Source organism: Tursiops truncatus, chromosome 1, assembly GCF_011762595.2.
Source record: "Tursiops truncatus isolate mTurTru1 chromosome 1, mTurTru1.mat.Y, whole genome shotgun sequence".
NCBI classification, from domain to species: domain Eukaryota; kingdom Metazoa; phylum Chordata; class Mammalia; order Artiodactyla; family Delphinidae; genus Tursiops; species Tursiops truncatus.
The window spans coordinates 12,322,303-12,337,490 of record NC_047034.1 but is presented as its reverse complement, the minus strand read 5'-3'; the positions used below and the strand labels follow the sequence as shown (position 1 = coordinate 12,337,490).

The 15,188-nt window shown below is 34.2% G+C and overlaps 1 long non-coding RNA gene and 1 pseudogene across 1 annotated transcript in view; both read left to right on the top strand.

Moving 5' to 3' along the window:
• The window catches only part of LOC141278988 (uncharacterized), a 262,105-nt gene that overhangs the window by 229,655 nt on the left and 17,262 nt on the right, over positions 1–15,188 (top strand). The window lies entirely within an intron of this gene.
• Positions 7,512–8,598, top strand: LOC101319614 (metalloreductase STEAP2 pseudogene; annotated as a pseudogene).

Here is a 15,188-nt window from a genome sequence, read left to right as displayed (position 1 = left end):
CTCTTTTTTTTTATGCCCCCAATGCATCCTGCTCTTCCCTCTTTATCAGATGTATTTTTCTTTAATTATTTGACCTATATCCATATATTCTAACTGTAATCCAGTTTTAATGGGGATTACATTTACCCACTTCTCTAGCCTCAGCTCTTACGTAAGTTCTTATCCCATAGCAGGATTTCAATAACTATATATTGAATTAATTCATTCATTAATTAGTGACTTAATCTCTATATGTTTAAGAGCCTAGAAGGAAATATAACCCAATATGTGTACTACCTCAACGCGTGTTGAAATTGGTTTGGGGAAGATGTACATTTATTCTGCTCTCTGCATATTAACAATGAACTATAGAGAGAATGGTTAGTTAATAGTAACATTACAACATTAACAGTTTCTGGGAGAATAAGTTCATTATGATGATAGGTACAAAAATCTGTGGTGCATGATAAAAGTTTGTGGTTGATTAATCAGTGGAAGCAATTGGTAATTATGGTATTCTGAGAAATGTGATGGTGAAAGCATTGACAAACACAAGGTGGCAACTTAAACAGCAGATCAAGGAAGCTATTTATTGAAAAACATATCTTTTGCTTATAATATAATATGTTTCACACATTTTACAATGAACTAGTAATATAGCGCTGAAGAAGATATTCCCGCTTTTGATGAATTTACTGTCTAGATGCATAAAAGACAAGTGAGTTGGCAATTATAATACTGTGTCATAAGTGCTAAGCTAAGGTATACACACAGTTACAAGAAAAGTTGCTAAGAGGATATGATTTCAGAGAGGGAAAATGCCAGAGACAAGGAGAATAGTCATGAAAGAATTGTAGTAATTCAAGAGTGGCATAATAATGACTTGAAATCGTAACAATTAGAATAGAAACAGTTCTTGGCTTGGATTGAAGAATAGGGGATACCAAGAAAGACTATCTCAGAGTTAACACGAACACCAGAGGCATCTGGTGCCATGGGTTGAGGGAAGAGGGCCAGAGCTCTAGGGAAAGGCAGGAGTCGTCAATAGAAGCTGACCTTGCAGACAAATAAAATGAAAATGCAAATTGTATGCATTCTTTCATAACAATGTTATATTTGAAACCCATTTTGAATATATAAGGATATAAAAATAGTTTTTTCTCCCTTTTAAAAAAAAAGATCTTATTGGCAAATTGGGCTTTGGATAAGAGTATACGAGAACGAAAATGTAACAAGGAGTTGACAAGAGGTGACATGATGAGTAAACCAAGTGCACTGAAACTGGAGAATATTGACAGGGGGTGTGGAGATAGACCATTACATAAAGGATAGTTTCCAAACTAGATAATTTATATATAAATTAAAAGGCATTGAGAACATTAATTTCCTCCAACAGTACATTAAGATGTGCGCAAAGATTTTCCAAGTGGAAAATTTGAAAACTTCAACCTGAGCAAGTGATTTCTGTTACCTCAGTCACTTTATTGAACTCTAAATAGAAACCTGAGGAGTATTTGAACGGTGTAGGGAATGAAGTCTAAGTCTTAGAGCAGTGTCAAGACGTATTGACCAAGAATTACAATGGTGATGTTATGTCCATACATAAAGGATAACTCTATCATAGAACAAATTTTTTTCTAGGTTGAAATAGGCGGATGTTGCATTAAACAGAAGTAGGAGTTTAAAATTCGGTTTAATTAAATCATTTAACTCTTGCCTTCACACTCATTAGCAACACAACAGTGTATGAAATAATATGAACTGACAAAATGGAGCTGTAGCATAAATGATTATTGATCATTTCTACATGTTTCTGTTACCAATATGAAACTTTTGCTAAATAAGAACATATGTATCAAATTATTTGGTAAATTATAAATTTCTTTAATGCTTCCTTTAAGAAATTTTCAAACCAAATGCTAACATTCAGAAATTTAATTTCTATACAGTTGTATAGCTTTAGGGTTTTTTTTTGTTTGTTTTTACATTTATTAAGCAAATTTGCTAAATATTAAACCTTATTTGTAATTATGATGCAAAAACACAGCTGAGGAACTAAACACATAAATTGGGTTCTGTCATAAATATACAGAGCGTACACAGAATGCTCAGGTAGTGTAAACAAAAAAGCAGTGAATCTGGCTGAAGATATTGTAAATATTGTGATACACAATTTTATTTATAATTCAACTAGAATATAGAGAGGATAATTTCCATCCCTCAGGGTGTTTATACCATGTATAGTTAGAGAATTTTTCTCGCATAGTTTGTTTTCCAGTTTTTGCTTTTGGTCCTAAGTAAGAATTCAATTATCAACATTCTTGGCTCTTGAAAGATAAGAATCTCCTTGACAAACCAGCATTACAGTTTTTGCAAGAATACTTGAACAATCTAATATAAGAGCTTTAATCAGGACCTTTTTCTAAAATAGCTTACATTCTGATAAAATCAAAATCTAGTGGAAAATGCTTTATTACCTTCCACTGTGTTTTTAGAGAATAGTCAAGCTTATTTTTGATGCCCTGTAAATAAGTACATATCATAAATAACATATAACAATATGAAATTGTTAACTCTTACATGATCAAGACAGTACATTTACAGTGCTTTCTTTAATCTGACTTGTTCATCCACATGCATTATGCTTCAAAGGTACAGGTATAAATAAAAGTTTTGATATATAACTTAAGCATTATATATGCAAATATAGGATAAATAGAAATAAAGGATTCAGTATGAAAGTAAAATGTCAATAAATACATAGGCTGAGTAAGTTAAAATGAATAGTTTTGCATTATGATCTTGAGAAGATTATTAAAATTATAAGAATGGAAATGAGAATTCATTAACAACAAAAACATATTAATATTTAGATAAACAAATCTGACTCTCACAATGTCTTAGTAATTTAGGATAAAATTTGGATAGATATAAAAAGAAAAAAATTGAAATAAATTATATGTGATATTTTAGAAAAAAGACACCTACATTTATTCCTTAAAAAATAATTTCCAAAAAAGAAAAAATTTATATGTGATGAAACATAATAAGAAGAAAAATATTTTTCAGGATAACAATTTCTTCTACTTTTTCTTAGAACTTAATTGTATAAACTAGTTTAGTTTTGGAAGTGGTATTTCTACTTTTGTCTAATCACATCCTAGGAGATTTGGTAGTTTTTCTGTGAAAAACTCAATGGAAATCTTTATGAAGTGTTCGTCATAGATGATTTCTGGCTAGTTGTAGGATTTTTTTTAAAACTTATGTTTCAACGCTGAGTATAATTTGTTCTTCAGACAATCAAGAGTCAATGCTGTGTTGCGGATTTTGTGGTAATTTATAATTTGTGACAATAATTGTAAGAAAATTTTAGGAGACTAGGAATCTTTATTAATTTCTCAATCCTAAAGATTTGAAATTATTCTGAGAACATTGTGAAAAAACCCTAATACTGTGCTGAGTAACGGAAATAGAGCATGCACAGTATATAATACTCTGATATTACCCAGCCAATCTTTTATCTGGTGAAAGAGACAGGCTTGTAACTAAAATCTATTACAAAATTACTATACCTTGGTCTAACTGATACTTGAAAAGCTTAGGAAAAATTAAGAAGACTTAATTCAACCTAGAAAAAATAGGAACACTTAATACAGCCAAAAAGGATTTGATTTTGGAGAGAAGGTACAACTTGAATAAATATGACTTATCTGGAGATGAATATGACTTTATCAGGTCTTGCCCATAGTGAATTTCAGGCAAAATAGAATTTTCTAGCTCATCCATTCTACAGCAAGTATCACCCCTCATTTAATTTAATGGTAGCATAAATCATATAGTATTGTAGTCATTTTCAGCTTTACCTTTTCCACAAATCGTGAACTTCTTCTCATTTTCACCTTTGTATCTAACTCACTTTTATACCCCAGTACTTGTACCTAGCTATTTATCTGAAAACACTTGTTGTCATATTACCGATTAAACTAAGGCATCTTATATTTGTTATAATAAAATTTCAGCCTATGGGTTGTATTTTCCATCTTAGATCCAAGTTTAGTCTTCTATTTTCACATAATAAGAAATGGATAACTAATCATAGAATGTTTTCAGAGTCATATTCAGTCACAGGGAATAGAATAATTGGCCTACTTCAGAAGCATAGCTTTTCCTGAGATGTATATGTAGTACATATCACATTGTGTACTTTATTAGTATAACATATAAGTACAGACACTTCAGAACATTATGTGTATAAGATAAAATTAAAATAATTACAATGAAATCTCCTTTACAATCATATTTCTACTATGAAAAATACTTGTAATAAGTAAAATATAATGCATGTAGAGTTTGACAGGTCTTATGAAAGCAAATATACTTGAAATAGGTTTTGGGCAGTTTGAACCGTTCTTACAAATGACTTTCACAGTAGTCTTTGCATTTTCTGAGATCAAATGCTTCTAACTTAATAGCAAGTGTATGTCTTTTAGAGGTGTACTGAACACATTCAAGTGATGACTGCAGTTCTCTGAAATGAAGTCACAATCTAACTAGAGATCTCCACGGTGATTAGGTGTATTTGCTTGCCTGTTATAAAATGAAAAGAGAAAAAATGTAATGTAACTACATTCAGTCATTTGAGTTTGAATTTTAGTAAGTGTATTCATTCATAAAATTGCTCGTAATAGGCTATTTAGTTTAAATGGTGAATTCACAAATACTTATGGAATGCTACCTTGTTCTGGGAAATGTGCTAAGTACTGTAAATTCAACAAGGAGGTTTTGTAGGGAAGTGGAGTTCAATAAGCAAGAGCAACTTTAAAAAATGCATATAGTAAAATTATTTGTATGTATACAAATGTATACAGTAAAATTTGTGTAATTAGTAAAATAATATTATGTTCTGGAGTCAGAAAGAGGAACACTGAAATCTGGCCTCAGAAGACCTCTGGAGGGACAGGCGGGCTGAATCCTAGAGGCTGAGTGGGAGTTGATTGGATGAAAATGGGTGAAGCACACACAAGGCAAAGTGATTGGTGTTACCTCAGTCATAGAAATGAGACATAAGGTGGTTTCGGAGGTTACCTTAAGCTACTAGATCATACTGTAACATAAATTTCAGGTCTAAGAGTGAACAACTGTTGGAGGAGGTCACAGAAATGCTGTGACTGGCAGTTGACCCACTAGTTGGACCCAGGCAATAGGAGGCTCCTCACCCTATCCACTATCTTGGAATGTACCTTCTTCCCACCATTCCCACACTAGGGACTGTTTCAAGGACACAGCCTTGAGAGAGTAAGGCATTGGGATCATCTAAACCATGTAATACATGACCAAACCCCGTTAGGGCCTCTATATGAACTTTTTCTACAAATTGAAGTATAGTTGATTTAGTATGTTCTGTAAGTTTCAGGTGTACAGCAAGATGATTCATATATATATATATATATATATATATATATATATATGTATGTATATATTATTTTTCAGATTCTTTTCCATTACATGTTATTAAAAGATATTGAATGTAGTTCCCTGTGCTATAGAGTAGGTCCTTGTCATTTATATATTTTATGTGTAAAGTATGTATATGTTAATCCCAAACTCCTAATTTATTTCCCCCCCTTTCCCCTTTGGTAACCATTAGTTTGTTTTCTATGTCTGTGAGTCTGTTTCTGTTTTGTCAGTAAGTTCATTTGTATCATTTTTTTTAGACTCCACGTATGATTGCTATCATATATTTATCTTTCTCTGTATGACTTACTTCACTTAGTATGATAATCTCTAGGTTCATCCATATTGCTGCAAATGGTATTATTTCATTCTTTTTTATGGCTGAGTAATATTCTATTACATTCTATATATGTACCACATCTTCTTTATCCATTCCTTTGTCGATGGATATTTAGGTGGCTTTCACATCTTGGCTATTGTAAATAGTGCTGCTATGAACATTGGGGTGATGTATCTTTTCAAATTAGAGTTTTCATCTTTTCAGGATATAAGACCAGGAGTGGGATTGCTGGTTCATGTGATAATTCTATTTCTAGTTTTTTAAGGAACCTCCATACTGTTCTCCATAGTGGCTGTACCAATTTACATTCCCACCAACAGTGTAGGAGGGTTCCCTTTTCTCCACAGCCTCTCCAGCATTTATTATTTGTAGACTTTTTGATGATGGCCATTTGACTGGTGTAAGGTGATACCTCATTGTAGTTTTGATTTGTATTTATGTAATAATTATCGATTTTGAGCATCTTTTCATGTGCCTTTTGTCCATCTGTATGTATTCTTGGAGAAATGTCTATTTAGGTCTTCTGTCCATTTTTTGATTGGGTTGTTTGTTTTTTTGATATTGAGCTATATGAGCTGTTAATATTTTTGGAAATTAATCCCTTGTTGGTAGCATCATTTGCAAATATTTTCTCCCCTTCTTAGGTTGTCTTTTCATTTTGTTTATTGTTTCCTTTGCTGTGCAAAAACTTTTAAGTTTAATTAGGTCCCTAATTAGGACAGTATAGTAAATGACCAAACCCTGTTAAGGCCTCTGTATGAGCATTTAAGATTCTGACAGGTGGGTGTGGAGATCTACTCATCCTGAAGCTGCTCAAGACAAGTATGTAAGTTCCCCTTGCTTATTAAATTGCCACCTACCAATTTGGAGTGGTCTGCCTCTTTCTTTGGTATCTCCTTGCCCTCCTTGTACAGAGGCCAGTTTAGAATGTCACCCAGTGGGGCGGGAACTAGTTGGTAGGGAGCATAAAAATATTCACAAAGAACTGTTTTCTAAAACTGATGACCACAGCAGCAAGAGAGGAGAACACAGCTATAGAGCAATGCTTCCAGGGATGGGACTTTCCAGATATTTCCTGAATTGCTTGTCAAGTTTTTCAGCCACAGATTGTCTTTGTGCTTGATTCCATTCTTTTAATACTGTCGCTTTCTCTGTCTTGTTTTATCTTTCTCCCTTAAATATTACTTTTTTCCATTGCATGTCCATAAAATAGTCATTTCATCTGCTATAAAGTTTGTTGTTGCCTCATCACTGCATTGAAAATGCACCCTTTACCTCCCACTGCTTGAGCCAAACTACTGGCTGTACATTTTTCACATCCTCTGAGTGGCAGCAGCAGCAGCAGTGGGACCGCTTCTGAAGTGCTGTCATCTAGTTTTCTGATGTGACCCAGGAAGAAGGGAGAGACTGACAGGGGGCATTATAGAAAGGGGCCAGTCGGAGGTGGGGAAGCCGCCAGCCGTGGGCCGGGGGAGGGTCTCTAGGCCGAAGAGCCCTGGGAGGCCCCTGGGGAGGCCCCGGGGGAGTCAGCACTGCTCCAGGGGAGCTGCTAGACCCGCCTCTGCCCCCCGCAGAGGGCGCGGAGAGCTTTGCTGTTCAAAGAGGGGCCCATGGTAGCATCGGCACCACCTTATCAGAAGTGCAGAATCTCGGGCCTCTCTCCAGACCTACTGAATCAGAATCTGCGTTTGAACAAGATTCTCAGGATATCCGTGGTGATCTTGGAAGAGTCCGTATCATGGAATCGATCTCTATGATGGAAAACCCCAAGAACCTTAGCGAAACTTTTTTGCCTAATGGCGTAAGTGGTATCAAAGGTGCAAAGAAAGTCTCTGTAGGTGTAATTGGAAGTGGGGATTTTGCTAAATCCCTGACCATTTGACTTATTAGATGTGGCTATCATGTGGTCATCGGAAGCAGAAATCCTAAGTTTGCTTCTGAATTTTTTCCTCATGTAGTAGATGTCACTCACCATGAAGATGCTCTAATAAAAGTAAATATAATATATGTTGCCATACATAGAGAACATTACATCTCCCTGTGGGACCTGAGACATCTGCTTATGTCTCAGGGTAAAATCCTTGATTGATGTGAGCAATAACATGAGGATAAACCAATAGCCAGAATCCAATGTGGAATATTTGGCTTCATTATTCCTGGACTCCTTGATTGTGAAAGGATTTAATGTTGTCTCAGCTTGGGCACTTCAGTTAGGACCTAAGGCTGCCAGCCGGCAGGTTTATCTGTGCAGCAACAACATTCAAGCTTGACAGCAGGTTATTGAACTTGCCGGTCAGTTGAATTTAATTCCCATTGACTTGGGATCATTCTCATCAGCTAGGGAGATTGAAAATTTACCCCTGCGACTGTTTACTCTCCGGAGAGGGCCAGTGATGGTAGCCTGGCCACGTTTTTCTTTCGTTATTCTTTTGTCCGAGGTGTGATTCATCCATATGCTAGAAACCAGCAGAGTGACTTTTACAAGATTCCTATTGAGATTGTGAATAAAACCTTGCCTATAGTTGCCATTACTTTGCTGTCCCTGGTCTACCTGACAGGTCTCCTGGCAGCTGCTTGTCAGCTTTATTAAGGCACCAAGTACAGGAGATTTCCACCTTGGTTGGAGGCCTGGTTACAGGTAGAAAACTGCTTGGATACTATGCTTTTTCTTCGCTTCAGTCCATGTTGCCTACAGCCTCTGTTTACCAGTGAGAAGTCCAGAGAAATACTTGTTTCTCAACATGGTTTATCAGCAGGTTTGGGACGTACTTGATATTTATCTGATGCTAGTAAAATACTTGATTCGTATAATTTGTAAAACATAAGATTTAAAATACTGTAAAATTTTACATACCTTGTAATAGAAATTTTGGTATATTTAGGGAGGGGAAAGAATTATTCTTTAAATAATGTTTCTGCATAAGAATTATGTGGCTAATTCTAGATCATTTAGAGTAAAAGCTGCTACTATCCCTTTCTTTGCAGAATAAAAGCAGAGAAGTAAAAAAAAAAAGGGGGGGGGGCCAGTCACCATAGAGTGACTATATTTTTTAACATTGCATTTTATCAAAAGAATATTTTTTCTTTCCCTATAAGAAGTTTTGATCAATTACAGCAGCTCAGAATATCATGGACATCTCTGCACCTCCAAAATACAATAACCTGTCAATGAATATGATGAATTAATCATAAATCCAAGACCACAAAGTCATTATTCAAAAATTGACAAAGTGCATCATGTTTTGAAATAAAAGGCTGTTATAAAGCATTACTACCCTTTTACTTATCAAAGTCAAGTAGTAGTTTTAACAAGTTAGTTTCCACAAAAGCTTTAACAAGATGAATGGATTTATAACACTGTCAGATACAACTAAGAAAAACTTGGAAATAACTGACGAAAAAAAGCCCAAGAGACTTTTTTCCATTCATCCTCACCATCACAGGTACTGTCTGACAGCACATCTCGTCTTTCTGATGTTCAGTACAAGAGATTACGTATCTGACACTGGATTTTTATAGGTAAATACAAGAATTCCTTATTATAAAATGGTCTTTTGAGAAATTTATAATATTTTGGCATCACTTTCAAGAAGAAACAAGGACTCAAAAATATAAGTAACTTCAACTTATACATTCTTCCACTCTCCTGCCTCTTGCTGTAGAATTTGTAAAAACTAAAATACAGGATGCTTTTTACCCTGTTGTAGCTGTTTATACTTTACATATATGATACCACTGGGAAAAACTTTTAAAGGATCTTATGATAGTATGAAAATAGATTTCATTTATGATTCCCCCCAAAAAAATTTAAATCAATTTTTAATATTTGAACAAACTCAAATAAATCTCAATTAATGTATTTTTTTTGTCAAATACAGCTTTAGAAATGTTTTGATTCCAGACATTTCAAGGAATGAAAGTACACGAATTTGAATGAATTCACCATGACCAAAAACCAACAGCTATTTGTTGGTTTTATTAGTTCATTACCTAATTATTTGTTAATTTGTGCAAAATAAAGTGGCCTCATTGAACGTTTTAATGATTTTGCTGCTTGTTTATACAGTGTTAAGCATATATAAAGTTTTCAATAAATGCTAGTTATTGTCATCATAATTATACTAACCTGCATCTCTTGGACTCCTCCATTTTCAGAGAACTTTCACTATTGATACTCTGTGTCTATATGTTTTCACCCTCTCCTCCTCTACTGTTGCCATTTCATCACCATTTGTATTTAATAAAGATTAAATTTCACAGTGAAATGATTGACGTTTCTGACTCAAGTGCTCGTGACTCTCCATTGGTCTTCCATTGCTTCCTCCCTGGTCACGTGGTCTTCTCTCTTCATGAGTCTGTGTCTTCTCCTCTTCTTATAGGGAGACAAGTCCTGTGGATTAAGGACCATCCTAATCAGTATAACCTCAGACTAACTTGATTACACCTGCAAAGACCCTGTTTCCAAATTAGGTCACATTCAAAGGTACTAGGAGTTAGGACTTCAGCATACCTTTTGTGGGATGCAATTCAACCCTTAATATTCTTGTTTTCATATCAGTGTTATTCTGCCTCCCTAAGTTTGGAATTTTTCTTCTTCTCTATTTTATGAAAGATATAGTATATGGTTGCTATCAGTTCTTCCAAACGTGTTTGAGAGAACTCAGCTGTGAAAGCATATGGGTCTCGAGTTTTCCTTGTAGTAATGTTTCTAACAAATTTAACTTCTTTAATTGGGAGAGGGCAATTCTGTGACAAGTGTGGTAAGTTGTGATTTTTCAGGGAGATGGTCCAATTTCTTGGCATAGGGTTGTACATGAAAATCTTTTTTACCTTTTATTGTCTGTGGGATGATCAGTATTGATATTCTTTCTTTCATTTCTGATGTAGGTAATTTTTATCCTCTCACTTGCTCCTTCTCTTTCTTTCACATCATCTTGTTAATGTACCTGTTCTTTGTTAATTCTACTATTACTGTTCCACTTTCTCTTTTATTTGTGCTCTTATCACTATTATTATCCTTCTTACTAATTGCATCAGATATAAATTACTCAACTTTTACTTTTTATGACAGATGATTTATTTCTACTCTTTTAAAATATGAGCATTTATAAGTTTCTCTCTAATCACTGCTTTAATTCTATTCCACAAATTTAGATACATTGAGATTTTAACATAATTAATTTCAAAATATTTTATAATTACCCCTGTGATTACTTTTTTTTAATCCATGAGTTCTTTACAGATGATTTTTAAAATTTCCAAATATATGGGACATTTCTAAATGCCTTTTATAATTAATTATTATTTTAAGACCAGTATGGTCAGAATATACTTTTTAATATTTCTGTCTTTGAAACTATTGAGACTGGTGCATATGGCTTATTTTGATGAAAAGTCTGAGTGAAGAATAAATATTCTGTAATTATTAGGTATAGCATTTTGTAAAACCAGTCAGGGTAATTTACTGACTGTTTTTATACCTTCCAAATCATTACTGCTTTTTGTCTAGTTATCAATTCCAGAGAGATGTTTGTCAAAATCTCCAACTATGCTTTTGGATTTAACCCTATTGCTTTAATTTCTGTGAGCTTTTGATTTATTTATTTTAAAAATTCTGTTACCATGTAAATCACCAGGAATTTATATCTTCCTGACATTTGAAACTTTTATCATCTTCTGTGATAGTCTTTGTCTTGATACTTAATATTTCCACTATTTTTATAACCCTACCATTTTCTTACATTTACTGTTGTTTGATAAATCTCTTTCCATCATTTTCTTTTATTCTATCAGTGTTTTAAATTCAAATTATGACCCTGTAGAGAGCATATGCTTTGGTCTTGTTTTGAATTCAACCTAACTTCCTCTCACTTGGAATATTTAGATCATTAATTGTAAACAAAATTAATATAAATTGTTTGACTGAGTTCTATCTTACTACTTGCTGCTTCCCCAATCCTCTCTACTGATCCTTCTTGTCCTACTGTTGGGTTCTTTCTTGAGTTATCTACTGGTTTTTGAAAAACTATTCTAGTTTATTTATTCTATTGACTTTTTACCTATACCTCTTTACACTTTTTAGTTATTTCTCTAGGGATTAAAGAATTAATCCTTTGAATATAGCCAATATTTTATAATAACTTTAAATGGAGTAAAATCTATAAAAACATATTGGATCACTATATTATACCTGAAATGAATATGATATTCTAAATCAACAATACTTTAATATAAGAAGTAAATTTTTTAAAATGTGCCCTTAACCTATTACAGTCCCCCTTGATCTAGTACATAAAATGTAAAAGTCTTGCTACAGATATGTACAATTAAGTACCCTCATCCTTTGTGCAATAGTTTTCATGTATATTACATCTATGTACATTAAAGACAACACAACACAGGATTATATTTACAGTTTTGCATGCCCTTCATTTCTTCCTACACCTAACGTTCTATTTGGTCTAATTTATCTCAAATTACCTATTTACTGTTATTTGCAGTTCAGCTCTGATGGCTGGAAACTTACTCATGTTTTATTTATCTACAGAAGGTTTTATTTTGTCTTCATATGAAGGGTAGTTTTACTAGATATGGAATTCTGGGTTAAGAGTTTGGGTTTTGTTGTTGTCGTTGTTTTGATAAGTTGGATTTCATCAATAAAATAGCACAATATCCTGATAGATAGATGATAAGATGAGTTACATCCTGGGGAAAATGTTGCAAACTACAATTCTACAGCAAATTGTTTATAGGATATATTAAAAACTCAGCAGTTGAATGATTAGGAAATGGGCAGAGTACAGATATGTCACTGAGGAGAACTGTATTACTCAGGGTTCTCCAGAGAAATAGAAACAGTAGTATGTGTATATGAGAGGAAGAGAGAGAGAGAGAGAGAGACAGAGAGAGAGAATGAGAACTATTGTAAGGAATTATCTCGTGTGATTCTGGGGCCTGACAAGTGCAGACACAATCTGCAGGGCAGACTGGCAGACTGGAGATCCAGGGAAGAGGTTGATATTATTACAACTGGGGTCCAAAGTTGTTCTGGAGGCAGAATCCTGTCTTCCTCAAGAGACCTCACTTTTTTTTAAACTTCAGCGAAGTGGAAGAGATCCATCCACATTGTGAAGGGTAATTTGCTTCTTTCAAAGTCTACTGATTTAAATTTTAATCTCATGTAAAAATACCTTCAGTGTTACCTAAACTGGTCTTTGATCAAATATCTTGGTACCATGGCTTAGTCAAGTTGATACATAAAATTAACAATCACAAGTCTGTGCACATGGTAAGTAAACACTTGGAAGAAATTCACCATCAGCCGTTCAAAGAAATACAAATTAAAAGCACAATTAAATATAACTACACAACTTTCTTATCAGAATGGCTAATGTTTTTTTAAAGTGATACAAAATGCAGGTCAGGATGCAGAGAAATTGGATCATTTTCATATTGTACATGGGAATAGCTGCTGTGGAAGACAACTGGACAGTTTCTTAAAAAAAACTGAACATGTAACTGTCATATGATCTGGCCATTGCACACTTATCACAGGTAAATGAAAACTTATATTCACACAAAAATATTTCATACATATTCATAGCACATTTATTTGTAATAGCCAAAATCTGGAATCACTTCAACAAATGAATGGGTAAACAAACTGGTAAATGCAGACCTTCAACAATCTGATACCTACAAAACTCCTAATAAACTCCATAGAATTATGCTGCATTAAAACTAATAATTCTACATCGTTACATACTGTATTATTCCATTTATCCATAACATTTCTTGAAATGATGAAATTATAGAATGGAGAGGAGATTACAGGTTGCCAGGGCCTAAGGCGGGAGTAGGGGCAGGAAGGAAGTGAGGTGTGTATGGCTATAAAACAGTAGCCACAGGGTTACTGAAAGATGTTACCTTTGGGGAAAACTGTGTCAATGGTAGGGATATCTGTGTCTTATTTCTTACAACTGCATGTGAATCTATAATTATTCCAAAATAAAATGTTTAATTAAAAATCAGTTAGGAAGACTAATGAAGGTCTGCCTTAACAGGAAATAAAATTAATTGCAAAAGCAATTTGTGAGACAGATCTATACGTATTGATATAGAAACCATGTTGTAAAACATATTAACAAATCATTTGTGCAGAATAAGTAGAAACTCATGACTCTCTCTGTATATTATACTTTTCATTTGAAAAAATAACACATATGCTAATATTTTCAAAGGGCACTAGTAATTTACACCCAAAACGATAGGGGGTGGTAACTTTAATGAGGAGAGTTTTTGTGAGTAGGTCTATGTTTTGTGGTGTTGTTTTGAATAAAACAAAGTCCAAGAGATGTTACACATCTATGCCTGGTTCTTTCAATTGTATGTGTTTTGTGTTTGGTTGGTTGGTTGCTAGTTCGGGTTTTTATGTTGTGCATCTTTGCGGTCTCTCAAATGTTGATCTGCGCAGTCTCTGTTTCTGGAACAGCCAGTTTGGTCACCTGTGCCAAAGACCAATGAGTCACTCTGTATGACAGACTCTAGGTCCATCCACCTCACTACAAATAACTCAATTTCGTTTCTTTTTATGGCTGAGTAACATTCCATTGTGTATATGTGCCACATCTTCTTTATCCATTCATCTGTCGATGAACACTTAGGTTACTTCCATGTCCTGGCTATTGTAAATAGTGCTGCGGTGAACATTGTGGTACATGACTCTTCGTGAATTATGGTTTTTGATACTGATATACATTTGTTGAAAAACTCCTTTCTAGCAAAATTCCATTTATATGATTTATTGATTCCTATTTCATTGACACATTTTTGGCATGAATTTTTTCATTTAAAAATAAAATTAAATCTGGTTGATTGATTCTTTATTCAATCTATGTCATATTTTACTTATAACTTCTTTTGTTATTTTTATTGGAGCCATTATTACCGCAAAAGCCAAATTTAGAGGGCAAATTTTGTCTAAAGAATTAACTCTTCAGTTTTTTTAAAAAAATAATATTTGGGGGCTTCCCTGGTGGCTCAGTTGTTGAGAGTCCGCCTGCCGATGCAGGGGACACGGGTTCGTGCCCCGGTCTAGGAAGATTCCACATGCCGCGGAGCGGCTGGGCCCGTGAGCCATGGCCGCTTAGCCCACGCGTCCGGAGCCTGTGCTCCGCAATGGGAGAGGCCACAACAGTGAGAGAGGCCCAAGTACCACACACACACACACACAAAAAATAATAATATTTGGATCTTAATATGTTGTCATTTCAATTTATGTTGATTGTTACTATTAAATTATGTTTTTGAGAGAAAGTTTGTTGTTTAAATGTTATTGCAGTAACTGGCAGTTCAGCAGGGTCTGATTGCTTATCAACCTTCAGCTTGTTACAGGAAAATAATACAATATAGTAAT